Source organism: Crocuta crocuta, unplaced genomic scaffold (assembly GCF_008692635.1).
Source record: "Crocuta crocuta isolate KB4526 unplaced genomic scaffold, BGI_CrCroc_1.0 scaffold122, whole genome shotgun sequence".
NCBI lineage: Eukaryota > Metazoa > Chordata > Mammalia > Carnivora > Hyaenidae > Crocuta > Crocuta crocuta.
Genome location: NW_027528839.1, coordinates 180,717 through 196,256, shown reverse-complemented (window position 1 = coordinate 196,256; position 15,540 = coordinate 180,717). Strand labels below are relative to the sequence as shown.

The 15,540-nt window shown below is 35.6% G+C and overlaps 1 protein-coding gene across 7 annotated transcripts in view; it reads right to left on the bottom strand.

The window, feature by feature from the left end:
- Positions 1-15,540, bottom strand: part of DNM3 (dynamin 3) — a 584,407-nt gene that overhangs the window by 422,106 nt on the left and 146,761 nt on the right. The gene's annotated exons all lie outside the window — the stretch shown is intronic.

Here is a 15,540-nt window from a genome sequence, read left to right as displayed (position 1 = left end):
TGTTTGTGTGTGTGTGTGTGTGTATTCTTTAGGGTTTTCTATATATAGTACATCATCTGCAAATAGTAACACTTTTACTTCTTTCTTACCAATTTAGATGCCATTTATTTCTTTTTCTTGCCAGATTGCTGTGGCTACGACTTCCAATACCATATTGAATAAAAGTGGTGACAGCGAACATCCTGGTCTTGTTTCTGTTTTTAGAGGAGAAGCTCTTGGTTTTTTCACCATTGACTATGATATTAGTGGTGTGCTTTTCATAAATGGCCTTTATTATGTTGAGGTATATTCCCTCTAAACCTATTTTGTTGAGAGTTTTCATCATGAGTGAATGCTGTACCTTATCAAATGGTTTTTCTGCATCTAGTGAGGTAATCACATGGTTTTTATCCTTTCTCTTGTTAATGTGATGTATAACATTGATTGATGTGTGAGTACTGAATCACCTTTATGTCCCTGAAATAAACCCCACCTGATCATGGTGAATGATTTTTTTAATGTATTATTGATTTTGGTTTGCTAATATTTTGTTGGGGATTTTTGCATCTATGTTCAGAGATATTGGCCTGTAGTTTTCTTTGTTTTTGGTGTATTTATCTGGTTTTATTATCAAAGTAATGTTGGCCTCATAGAATTAACTTGGCAACATCCCTTCCTTTTCTATTTTTTGGAGCACTCTGAGAAGACAGGTATTAACTCTTCTTTAAACATGTGGTAGAATTCACCTGTGAAGCCATCTGGTCTTGAAGTTTTGTTTGTTTGGAATTTTTTAAATTAATAATTCAATTTCATTGCTAACAATGGGTTTGTTCAAATTTTCTATTTCTTCCTGATTCAGTTTTGGGAAGGTTATGTATTTCTGGGAATTTTTCCATTTTTTGTAGGTTGTCCAGTTTGTTGGCATATAATTTTTCATAATAGCCTCTTCTCTTATAATCCTTTTTATTTCTGTGGTATTGGTTATTATTTCTTCTCCTTTGTTTCTTATTTTATTTTTGAGACCTATCTCTTTTTTCTTGATGAATCTGGCTAAAGGTTTATCAATTTTATTAATCTTTTCCAAGTACCTGATTTCACTGATATTTTCTATATTTTTCTAGTCTCTTTTTCATTTTTTTTTCCTGCTCTAATTTTTATTATTTCATTCCTTTTACTGGTTCGGGGCTTTGTTCTTCTTTTCTTAGCTCCTTTAGGTATTAAGTTAGGTTGTTTTATTGATTTCTTACTTATATTTTAGTCATTCCCATAAATAATGTTTTTCTCCACATTCAAATATCATTCAAATTTCACAAAGAGCAACCCTGGGAAATTTTAGATTTCTTCAAGCAATGTCTTTACAGTGACCCCCAGTGGCAAAAGGGATGAACGTGTCATTTTTAGGAATCCATATCTCCATGGCTTGTTACATTGATAAAATCGTGATGACAATAATAACACTTTAACAATGTATTTGCTTTTATAAAATGTCCTCTAATTTTTCTCTTTTATTCCTATTTTTTAAAAAGAATTCAAATGTTACATATACATATGCATTTTCAAGTTCTAAACCTACTTGTTTTGACGGTAAGTTTTATAATCCAGGCCATTTTATTATTCCTAATAAAAATACTATGTAAAAAACATACACTTTTATTAAAAATGCTTTTTTGAAGACTATAAGATAAATATTTTTGTGGTCATGTTTCTGATTCTAAGAGTCAACATACTTTTTATATCTATACATAAATATAAAGAATTATGTATGATATATATAAATGTAGATAAATCTTATATATAATTCTAAGACTCAACAAACTTTTTAAAGCTGAAATAGAAGTTCTGTACACTTTGGCAATCCCATTTAACCAATCTACAGATGCACTACTCTCTCTGCAAAGGGGCTGATTTCTAATATAATTGGCAAACTTACTTAAATTGCATATGCATGTAACTTCTAAATTTCAAGTATATACAACGCAAGATAGTAACGTGTATTTGAAATGTGCACCTGTAATTCTCAGACTTCAGAGTATAATACTATGATGATATACTCCATAAGCCTCCTATCAAAGTTTTGATCACACAGGACTGCAAGATCATGTGTACCTAAGGGCTATGCTCTGTTTAGAGTAGATTGTCTAATTTAGACATTGTTCAAACCTAGAACATAGTGATGCTCAATTTAAAAGATATATTCATTGAAGAGAACTGATATAAATCAACTTTTTCAAAGACCAAAGATGCTTTTGTTTTAGCCTCTGCTCTTAGCTCTTTGTCCATTTGAAAAAAAAATTAATTGATTTTAGGATTTGCATTCATGTTAGAAATAAGCTCAAAAATATATTCCTTAAGAAGTTAAAACATGGCTTCTATGAAATACACACTGAGTTATTTCTTCTTAAATAATGATATCTTCACACATATTAATTGATTCCATTAGTATCAGGTAGGATTTGAACTCTTGATGCAATTATTTGAGATCTATTAATTTTTAAAATGGTCAAATATTTATGCTAAGAATTTCAAGGTAAAATGAGAATCCAACTCGGGGGAAAGAATACCTACAGAGAAAGATACACTGCCTGAAAAATAGGTTTTTTTCCCCATGGATTGCTCTTATATTTGCATTTTATAAACACATTCACCATATTCTGAATACTGGTTTAATGCCTGGAAGCTTGAAGCTTCTGTTCAACTTAACAGCACCTCCATGACCAGACAGAAAAGTAAATGTCTGCTAAGTGTTGCTAAAGGTCAATAAATATCAACTTACATAACCCATGGACTTTAACTTTTTCCAGGTTGAAGAGGGAGACTTGTTGAATGGCAGAAGCTTAAAGATGTAGGTTAAACACAACTCCAGAAAAAAAAATAAAGTCTGCCTCCAGCTTCATGAAAACTCTGACCCAACTCACAAATTTCATCTCAAAAGAAAATGGTACTCTCTTCCCAATCAGAGGTCTTACAGTCCTCATAGAGTATTTTTTATACTATAGAACACCTCTGGTCATGAAATGAAATTCATTTGCTGTGAAATAAATCACCATGAAGGGAATTTCTTGACACATTTGCCTCCCTAGTGAGGCCTTTGAACAGTCCTCTATTGTAGACAACAAGTTTGATGGGTGATGCTAAAATATTGCTGTGCCCAGAAAATAAAAGGCACAATGAGGGCCTCCATGGGTAATGAACTCATGCTCGAGCAATAAATCAATACCACTGTTGGGACTGACACCTCTGCTTTCTATACAGAAAATGTGAGTGTCTCTATGATGAATGGTTCAGCTAGGGTATAGCAATGTCTATAAAAATATGCAGATGTTGGACAGTAGTGTAAACATGGTGTCTTTATTACATGACTATTAAAACCTATCAGGATAGATGGGTATTATACCATCATAAAAAAAACAAACTCAACATGAAAAAGTGCTCTCCCTACCAATCAATCTAATCAACTAACCTCATCTGTATCCATATCCTATACCTCACTACTGTCAAAATAGAGAGACAATCTAATTCTCTCCTATCTATGGCACCCACAGGTATCCTATATTATATCTCCACTCCCTGAGAAAATTTAGGGGTCCACCCTCAATCTAGGATGATCTCATCCCAAGACTCTTAATTACATCTGCAAAGATCCTATTTCCAAATAAGGACACATTCACAGTTATGGGAGGTTAAGCCTTAGATGTGTCTTTTGGGGGAGATAGTTCAATTCACTACACCACCCCTAGGCTGATGTTTACCACATTCTTAAATCCAGCATGAAACTCGCCCTTGAATTTGTCTCTGACATCACTACTTACCTGTTTAATAAATATCTCAAATTTTACGTGTTCATAATAGAACTCTTGAGTTCCCCAAACATTTTCCTCTCTTAACATTCCCAATCTTAGCAAATGGTGTTACCATTTAACCTGTTCCTTTGGTTAAAACCTTTGAAGTCAGTCTTCAAAGGGTTTTTTGTTTTGATTTTTACAGCAAACCATTAGTACACTCTCAGCTCTACTTTCTTTCTTTTTTTTTTTTTTTCAAATGTTTACTTATTTTTGAGAGAGACAGAAAGTACAAGCAAGGGAGGGGCGGGGGGGAGATGCAGAATCTGAAGCAGGCTTCAGGCTCTGAGCCATCAGCTCTCTCAGATCTACTTTCAAAAAATATCTTGACTCTGACAGCTCCTTCCCTCTGTACCATTACTCTCTATTCCAAGCCACATCCTCTATCTCCCCACAAGATCTCTTTATAGGAATAATCTACCTGATCTCTTTGTTTCTATTCATGTCCTCCTTTTAGTCATTTCTTCTCATAGTGGCCAGACTGACCTATGAAAATATAAATCAAATCTTGTCACTCTATATTCAAAACCATCCAATGGCTGCTCATCATATTTGGAACAAATACATAGTTTTCATGACGTCATAAAAGGGCCCACATGACCTGGGCCCTGCCTACTACGTCTCTGAATCTAGAACCTGCTATTCTCTTCTTCTCACTGAGCTCCATCCTCAGTGGCCTCCTTGCTGCTCCTTAACACATGAAACCAGTTCCACTCCAGTTCTTTGTGCTTACTCTTGTCTCTACCTGGAATGTTCCACCTCCAGATATTCACCAGGCTTGTTCCCTCACTTAGCAGTTTTCTGCTCAAGTGCTTCTTCCATTGTCTAAAATAGCATTCCTAATCCCTCTCTCTTCCCTTATTCTGATTTAGTTTTCTTCATAGTACTTATCATTGTCTGGCATTATATTAACCTGATATTGAAACAATTGTTTATCTCGGGCACCCTCCTACACTGTTGGTGGGAATGTAAACTGGTGCTGCCCCTCTGGAAAACAGTGTGGAGGTTCCTCAGGAAACTAACAATAGAACTCCCCTATGACCCAGCAATAGCACTGCTAGGAATTTACCCAAGGGATACAGAAATGCTGATGCATAGGAGCACATGTACCCCAATGTTCATAGCAGCACTCTCCACAATAGCTAAAACATGGAAAGAGCCTAAGTGTCCATCAACTGATGAATGGATCAAGAAGATGTGGTTTATCTATACCATGGAATACTACATGGCAATGAGAAACAATGAAATCTGGCCATGTGTAGCAACATGGATGGACCTTGAGGGTGTTATGCTGAGTGAAATAAGTCAGGCAGAGAAGGACAAATATCATATGTTTGCACGTATAGGAGGATTAGGAGGAACTTGACGGAGGAACAAGGGGGAGAAGAAGGGCGGAAATGGTGGGGGAAAGGGAGAGAGGCAAACCATGAGAGACTCTTGAATGCTGACAAAAACTGAGGACTGATGGATGTGGGGGGGAGGGGGGATGGGCATGGAGGAGGGCACTTGTGGGGATGAGCACTGGGTGTTATGTGGAAACTAATTTAACAATAAACTATTTGTAAAGAAAAAAATAAATAAAATAAATAAATAAACACATTTAAAAATTTTTAAAAAATTAAAAAAAAAACCAATTGTTTATCTGTCATCTCTTCCCTCTATTAGCATATAAGCCACATAAGCCTAAAATTTGTGTTTTGCTCACCAATTTACTCATGATGCTCAGAATGGTGCCTGGTCTAGTTGCTCATTAACTATGTGATGAATAAATGAACAAGCAACTAAAATGATCTCTTAAAATTAAAGCAATGTAGCCACATTAAAAACTGATATGAAAAATGAAAATCACATGAAACCAGTTGCAGATAATGCTCACTAAGTGCTCTGGGAAATAATGAAAAAGCATTCATATGAGAATAAACATGAACTCTTCCAAAACAATTATTTCCCCAGTAGTTATAATATTTGCTCTAGGAATTCAGTTTTTAAGTTTGCCAAGGGGTCTATTTCTTACACATATTGATGCAGAGATGTTCCAATAACTTTCTGCCTTACAAAAGAAGAACTGTAAGGCAAAACCTAATTCAATGTAACTTTAGCAATGTTTTACTGTGTTTAGTACCATAATACTTCATTAAACAGGTTTCACTTCAGTTTTATAAAATTCTAATATATATTCATTATTATCCTTGAAAAAGTGTTTATAACAGTTGGTGTGAGAAAGATAGATGATACAATGGCAACCCAGACCAGATGGTATCAGAGATTTGTGGGCTTATAGCATGTTTCTGCTGCTTACCAGCTGTTTGACCATGAGCAAGTTTTCTAAGCTCAGTTCCTCCTCTATAAAACTGAATAATGTCACCTGCTTGACAGAATACTTGTGTTTAAAACATATGGCACAGTGTTACTACACAACACATTTCACTTGAACTGAGAGATTCTGTGAACCAAATTAGACCCCCTAAAATATGAAAATGTTTAGTTCATAAAGCAGATCTTCTGGCATACCTTTCTCTGGGAATATCTATGTCCTTCCACATAAGGAAAAATGCCATGCAAGCAAATAGCTTATTTTTTTTAATGGTGGAGAGTACAAAAATTATCAGAAATATATACTGAGAGGCTGATATATGTATCAGAAATATGACTGAGTGGCTCAGTTGGTTAAGTGCCTGACTTGATTTTGGCTGAGGTCAAGATCTCACAACTCATGAGTTTGAGCCCCACATTGGGATCTGCACTGAGAGCATGGAGCCTGATTGGGTTTCTCTCTTTCCCTCTCTCTGCTCCTTATCTGCTTGTGCATGCTCTCTCTCTCTCTCTCAAAATAAATAAACATTAAAAAAATAATACATAGTGAGCATCTATGTAGTCTAGTTTCCTACCACGTGGTCCAGCATATAGAATTTACACTACTGACCATGAGCACTTTACCTAACTCAAAAGATTAACTATAAATGTCTGCTGAGCAAGAAATTAGTAAACTAACTAACAAAGGCAGTGACTGAATTTTTAATGTATCTGAGTAGAAATTCTTAATTGTTACAGGAGTGTTTGTTAGAAGAATCAATGTAGTCTCCATCGTGAGGCTGCCCTCAGAATCCTAGTCTGCCCTCTCACTCTAAATCTATGAGTGGTAGCTGGCACAGTGCATTAAACCCATCAAGCCAAAGTAAAGACCCCTCCTTCCACCCTACCCCAGCTCCAACCTGACCCAGCTAAAATCTTCTTTCACCTGCAGTTAATCTAATAATTTGCAAATGAATGTGAAAATATTTTTATTTTTATGTTACATTATTAAAATACTCAAAATAATTCTATTATAATTCTATGTGTTATGAAGCTTCATTAATTCATATTAGTACAGGCAGAAGTTTGGGTTTCAGAAGGCTACTGATTGTTTTCTAGGTTTTTCATTCCCTATAAATTATGTACAATAAAATAACAAAGTAGTGTCCTTTGAATCTTTACAAGAGGAAAATAATTTCTAGCATTCGGTTAGTAGTTTAGAGTTATCTTTCCAGATAAATTTATCTTATTATAGCAACTTTTTGAGGTAAGGTTTATGATAACTTCATTTTATTTTCTGGATGAGGTAATAAGGCTCAAAGAAGTTAAATGACTTGCTCAAGGACATACAGCTGGGAAGTGACAGGTCTGCTTCCAAGCTCTCTGTTCTTTTATGTACACCAATGAATAAAACAATTGAGAAGCGGTCTAATGAGGTGGAAAGAGTAGTAGATGAGGAGGGAGGGGCTACCACAAGTGCACTATGTGGTCACAGCCATGTTATTCAACAATGTAAATCACCAACATCTGCATAAACTTTTCATCCCAAAATAGAGCCTCTCAACAAACCAACCTCATAGTATTCTGGTGAAACTAAGAATATGTAAGAGCACTTTAAAATGTTAAGACAATGATACAGGGAAAAATGTATGTAAAACATTATATAATTCTAATGACAAGGAATTTGACCTTGTAAATAGTATAGCCAATCCCCTTAAAGTTTTACTAAAAATCCTCATTTATTCAGTAAAAATACTTTTCACAAATGATACAAAAGATAAGCTTGAGCTTTCTCTAGCCACAAATGTGTTACATTCTACTATACAGGGAGAATAACTCACCGTTACATTTGTTTTAATATAAGACATATATAAATATATCCCAGCATTATAGTAATATTAGTTTCATAAAAGGTTTTATTTTTAATATCATTGAACAAACATAAACTTCTCAAGTATATATTCAAATATACCCAAGTCCTGCCCAGTTAAAAATGGCCTATCTATGTCAAAGAGGCTTAATTTAGTACAAAGTCATGACTTCCTAAAATAGATCATCTCTCAGAAAACTATATAATTATGTACCTCGGTGGATAAGATTATATTTCAGATACCTTGAATAAAGAATGGCCCTCTATTATCTAAATAGGTCATCATCATTAGCTAAAGGCAAAACTTCAGGAAAGCTGAAGTGGTGAAAACAGGCTACCTGCATAGGCAGTGAAATCAATCCTAAAGACCAACAGGGTAACAGATGTCACAACCAGATTACTCTCAGCATCCCAATGCAAATGTCTTTTATATGACAATTTCCCAATTATTAAAGTTACAAAAGATCAGAATGAAGAAAAATGGAATAGTATAAGGACCTCTGAGAAGGCTATTCCTCCATAAAGCAATAAGAACACTGGCAAAAATTGTCAATACCAACTTTTTCAGAACTCTCAAATTAACCAAATGTTTGTAACAAACTGAGNCTTCAATTTCCTTCATAAGTTTTCTATAGTTTTCATCATACAGATCTCTTGTATCCTTGGTTAGGTTTATTCCGAGGTATTTTATGGTTTTTTGTGCCAAACTGAGGAGCATTTATTCAACAAAAATGGCTGAATCTCAGTGAGATCAGCAAGAATTTGTGGTGTTTGAACTTTTCCAATTCCCATTCCCCTCTCCTTAGCTCTACAGTAGTCTTGAAAATGAAAATCCCCCAAATCACAGTGAAAACTAGCAGCCAACAGCCAATGGAGGGGACAGAATAAGGTTAGAATACACCAAAAATATCATTTTCAGAGAACTGTAATTATTTACCCTCTCTAGCAATTCTCTGAAAACACCTATTTATAGAGCTTTTCTGAATTTGATCTGACTCAGAGTATACTGAGCACAATAGCCTTTTACCCAGGAAACATGTCAAAAAACAGTGGCAATTATTTAACATCACAGCTACTTCAAGCAGCAATAAGAATTGGGACAGAAGAAGCTGACCAAAAACTTACAAGGAAAAGCTAGGGAATGAGATGGCGATAAGGATCACTGAGGTTTGTATATATGTACAATTTAGAATCTAAAAGTCTACCTGCATGCCTGGGGATGTGCGCATTCTCAGGAAAGATCTGAAAAGACCCCAGACTCTCACCTCTGGCTAACCTTAAGCCTTTACACAAGCAGGAAGTGAAAGTTAAGGCAGAATTGTAAGCAGCCTGCTATTGAAGGCATATTCCAAAACTCACATCAAGACCTTCACCAAATGCTGGGAGACATATTTGCCTTGTAAACTTAAGAAAATCTCTGTCCAGTTATTAGCTGACTAATAAGAAAATTGAGCAAAGGCTCTAATGCCCATACACAATAAAGAATACAGACTTTATAGATTTATTTCAGGGAAATTACTAAGCAAACAAATATCAACAGCAACACAAACAAACATTGGAAGAGGAGAGGAATCTGACTTTTGAGTGTTGCCACATTATATTACTTAAAATGTCCTATTTTCAATGGAAAAGCTACAAGATACGCAAATAAAGTATGGTCCATACACAGGAAATAACCATTCAATAGAAAGTATCTCTGAGGAAGCCCAGACATTGAACTTACTAGCCAAGGACTTTAAATCAGCTATTTTAATTATGTTCAAAGAACTTAAAAATGCCAAATCTACATAATTTTTTAAAGTACAAGAATAATATTATACCAAATATAGAATAAAGAGATGGAATTAGTTTTTAAAAAAAACTAAATAGAAATTCTGTAGGTGAAAATTAAAATAATAAAAATAAAAAATTTCCTAGACAGATTCAACAGAAGATCTGAGTAGGCAGAAGAATCAGCCAATTTGAAGATACGTCAGTTGGGGTGGTTCCTCCCACCCGAGAAACGGAAAAGAAAAACAAAAAAGCTATAAAGAAAATAAATGAACACAGCCTCAGAGACCTGTAAAACACATAAAGCCTACTCAAATACACTTCATGATAGCCAGAGATGAGAATAAAAAAAGAATACTTGAGAAAATAACACCTGAGAATGTCCCAAATTTGATGAAAAACATTAATCTAAACATCCCCAAACCCCAACAAATTCCAAAAAGGATAAAATCAAGGAGATCCACACCTACACATATCATAATCAAACTCTCAAAGACCAAGAGAAAATCTTGAAAGCAGCAAGAGAGAAAATATCCATCATATTCAAGGGGGTCTTCAATGAGATTTACAATTGATTTTTCATCAGAAAACCACAGAGGTCTCAAGGTAATGAGATGACATACTCAAATAATGGTGGGGGAAGAGGAAGACTATCACTAAGAATTTTCCTTCAAAAATTAAGGAGCAATTAAGACATTCCCGGATAAATAAAAACTGAGAATTCCACACTAGCCGGCCTGCCCTACAAGAAATACTAACTAGAGGGGCGCCTGGGTGGCTTAGTCGGTTAAGCGTCCGACTTTCGCTTAGGTCATGATCTCGCGGTTCGTGGGTTCGAGCCCCGCGTCGGGCTCTGTGCTGACTGCCAGCTCAGAGCCTGGAGCCTGTTTCAGTCTGTGACTCCCTCTCTCTCTGACCCTCCCCTGCTCACGCTGTCTCTCTCTCTCTCCTAGAAATAAATTAAAAAAAAAAAAAAAAAAGAAATACTAACTAGAGTCAGGCTGAAAAGAAAGGGCACTAGACAGTAACTCAAATCCATACAAATAAATGAAGAACACTGGTAAAAGTAGGTATGTAATTAAAAGAAAATATAAATGCATTATTAGTGGTTTATAACTCTTTTTTCTCCTTTCTGATTTAAAAGACAACTGCATAAAGAAATAGTTATATTTGTTGCTATAGTTGTGATGTTGATAGGTATGTGATGTATAAAGATGAAATTTGTATAACAATAAAAGCACATAGCAAAGGGAGGGCATGGGGCTATATAGGAGGTAATTTTTGTGGACTGTTGAAATTAAGTTGTACTGGTATAAACTATATTCTTAGAAATGAAAATGTTAATTATAATTCCATGGCAACCAGTAAGAAAATAATTTTTAAAATATTAAAATAAATGACAAGGGAATTAAAATCGTACAGCAGAAAATATGTTTTTAACAAAAAATCATTTCTCTACTCCTAATAAAGAAATAGACAAAAGACATAATACATACAGAAAATAAACAGCAAATGACAGATATAAATTCTGCCTTGTCAGTAATTAAATAACATGGAAATGGATTTAATACTCTGGTCAAAAGGCAGATATGGGAGAATGGGTTTTAAAGAATGATCCAACCACACACTGTCTACATGAGACAAATTTCATGTTCAAAGACACATATAGGTTGAAAGTAGATGACGGAAAAAGATAAACCTGGAAAACAGTAACGAAAAGAGAGTTGGAATGGTTATACTTATATCAAACAAAATGAATTTTGAGACAAGAATTGTTACTGGACACAAAAAAAGGACATTTTGTAATAATCAAAGGCCAATCCATCAAGAAGACATAACAAGTATAAATGCATCTAACAACAGAGTCCCAAAATACATAAAGCAAAACTGACACAATTGAAGGGAGAAATAGATAATTCATCAATAATAGTGGTAAACTTAAATATCTCAATTTCAATACCAGAACAGCCAGACAGAAGAAGAGTATTTGAGTAGCACAATAAACCAAATGGACCTAACAAGTATCTATAGAACTCTATAACCAACAACAGCATAATACACATTCTTCTCAAATGCACATGGAACATTCTCCAGGACAGGTCACATGTTAAGCCATAAAACAAGTCTCAAATTTTAAAGGATTGAAATGTTACAAAGGAAGTTCTCCAAGCAAAATGAAATGAAATTATAAATCAATAACAGAAGTAAATTTGGGAATTTTACCAACATGTGCAAATTAAGCAACACATACCTAAATAACCAAAGTTGATGTCACTGCTTTTTTACCAAAGCTGTAATTATAAGGAAAACTAGACCTCTGAGTCAGATATTTTAAAAATACTCAAAGAATGACTAGAAAGACACAGAAAGTCTCTATTTGTCAATCCCAATACAACATATTCCTTTCCACCATATTCTAAGGCCTTTCCAGCTTCTTCTTTCTCTATTAATTCTTCTACCGCTAATGAAAACATACAATGTGAACTCTACTGGTTTGGGAAAGAATTCACCCTCTCCCGTTAGAGCTTCAGTGATGTTCAGGACTAGTCAAAGCCACAGGATAGCAACACACCAAAATAGATCTCTGTGGGAGACATGATCACCATGCAAACTACAGATAGTTCTCAGGGTTCTCAAGCATAACAGTGTTATGGAATTTAAAAAAATTTTTTATAGTTTATTTATTTTTGAGACAAAGAGAGACAGAACATGAGCAGAGAGGGAGACACAGAATCTGAAACAGGCTCCAGGCTCTGAGCTGCCAGCACAGAACCCGATGTGGGGCTGGAACCTGCGAACCACAACATCATGACCTGAGCTGAAGTCAGACGCTTAACCGACTGAGCCACCCAGGCGCCCCTGTGTTACGGAATTTAAATAGGGATGTGAAAGCAAATTATTAAGTTCCTTGAGACTAGCAAGGAACTTTTAGTAATTAACCCAAGAATCATACTTATTAAGAGTCTTCAGGCAACGGATTAATTTGTCCTTCTTAGCAATCACCATGAAGGAATCAGTCAGACAACTAAATGGCATACAGTGGCACTGAATGTTTTCTCTTTCCTGCAAAATTATTAATTACTTGAAAAATTACCTGCCAATTATCTGCCAAACTTACAAAAATCTGTCCTCAGAACTACCACATATAGAATATGAAAAACTGGTGTAATGAAGGCCTATCTTTGACAAAGCAGGACTTCTACTGAACCACAAGAAATGAGGCTCATTTTGATAAGTTCATGAACATTTAGATGGCAATTTCTAAGTACTACTTAATAACAATAGGCTTATAAAATAAGTCAGGGTCATATTAGAAAAAAAATTCAAATTTAACTTTCTGGATACAGATTTGTAGCATACTATTACCAATCCATGACTGAAACTTAATGTTGTATTTCACTGATGCTGTAACAACATGCTGTTAATACTATCAGTGAGATTATAAAGACTTATTTCTTTCTGGTAAACTGATGATTCCCTCCACCAACATTAATTACTCCCACCTGATGTTATGCCATCACACGAGAGTTATTGCTTTGGATTATAAATGAATCTTGTTTTGAGGAACCTGAGGAGTGAGATATAGTCACTGCCATTAATAATCCCTTCCATACAGGGGGGCCTGGGTGGCTCAGTCCGTTAAACATCCAACTCTTGGTTTTGGGTCAGGTTCATGAGACTGAGCCCTGTATTGAGGGCAGCTGTCAGCACAGAGCCTGCGTGGGATTCTCTCTTTCTCTCTGCCCCTTCCCCTGCTCGCATGCATGCTGTATCAAAATAAATAAACATTAAAAATAATCCCTTCCACACAAAAAGAGTTAAATATAACATGAATATGTTAAATCGGTCTCAAGAAATGAGGACATTTTCTAGAAATATTCATTGGCCAATTTTATTTTAGTTTATATTTCTTATAAAATTCAGAATATATAAAACTAAAAGACCCTCTGTTAGCTGTTTTACTATATTTGAAGTTGTGAGGACATAAGGCAGAGGCAACTGCAACCATCTTGCCCCCTGTGAGGAGAATCTATCTGAGAAAAGAACTACCTCCAAGGAGACAAAACCAAAGACTAATGAAAGTAGAATCAGAGATTAGGGGATATCATTTGTACTCCTCCATGAAGTATCATCTCAGTTTAGTGTGGACTTTTTAGGAATGTGATCATGCTGCACTTGCTAGATCGTGCTGCACTAATAAAAGTGTACCTCTGTTCCCATCAGATTTTGATGGCTTTTTCTTTCATAGGACAAAGAAGGTTGCTGAGACAGGGGTGTTATAGTATCATTTTTGTAACTAGACTCCAGCCGCAATCCCTAATCTGGCTTGTCCACATCACTGACACTGGAAAGAGAGACCTGGTGACGGTCCTCATCTGGCTATCTGTAACCTCCACCTCCTTTGTTTCAAGCACCAATGTCAGGGATATTGGAGGAAGCCACAAAGAAGTACAACAACCACTAATGAAGAACTCTGGGAAAGTGTAAGAACTAAACACACAAAGACCAAGGTGTGAGAGGAGTTGAAAATGGAAGAATTGGCTGAAAATGTCTATATGATATTGTTAGACCTCCAGACCCTTTTCTCTATCTTGCATAACCACATAGTTTACTCCTCCTTGACCTCAGCAGAATACTGAAAATTTACTTTCAGAAGAGGATATAGGGACTCTGGACTCAAGAAGACCTTTAGGGGCGCCTGGGTGGCTCAGTCGTTAAGCATTCCCCTTCAGCTCAGGTCATGATCTCGTGGTTCGTGGGTTCAAGCCCCACGTCAGGCTCTGTGCTGACAGCCAGCTCAGAGCCTGGAGCCTGCTTCAGATTCTGTATCTTCCTCTCTCTCTGACCCTCCCCTGCTCACACTGTCTGTCTGTCTCTCTCTCAGAAATAAATGTAAAATTTTTTTAAGACATTAAAAAAAAGACCTTTAGGAATGCCATTATAAAAACAGAGGGATTCATTAAAAGTCTACATGCTAAACAGTGAGAACCACCCCAGGTCCCCCTGACAACTCTACTCTTCCTCTTCAGTCTGAGACCACTGGACATCAGGCTTATAATAGACCAGCTCAGGTGGAAATACTTGTAGCATCGAATAGCAGCTAAGGAAGGCTCCTAACAAAATGGCCAGCCCAATCACCCTATGACAATGCCCATTAGTCAATGAATCTCATTCCTATATAAATAGAATTTCTGTCAGCTTATTAGTGCTCTAGTCTTGTAAGTGAATGAGCAGCAAAAGATCACCAATCATTTGGAAAAATAAGATCTGACATCAAATACAATGACCAAGAAAACTGACCAGAAAAAAAAATGGATTCAGAAACATTGTAGATTACACAAGGAAAGTTTCAAAAGAATTCTCATTAAAATCTTTAGAGAAAATAGCATACTTGCAAAGCCAAGAGGATGATGCTATTTCAAACGATAAAAATAACAATCACAAAGTGAGAAAATGCTGTTGGGACTTTTTAAATGATATCAGAAATGAAAAATTAATTAGAGGAGCTGAAGATAAAGTTGAGTAACTTTTGCAAAAAGTAGAGCATAGAAACAAAGAAATGCAATAAAAAAAGGAGTTTTTTTGAAGAGAGTTAATCCAGGAGTTCTAACATGCTAATAATATTAATACCAATTAAGAGAACATGGAAAGTAGGGGCAATGAGTTATTAAAAATAATTCCTAGAATTGGAGAACATGCATCGCCACATTGAAAAGATACATCACTGAGTGCCCTTCTGTAATGACTTTAAACACACAGACATACACACACATAGACCCATTTTGAGGT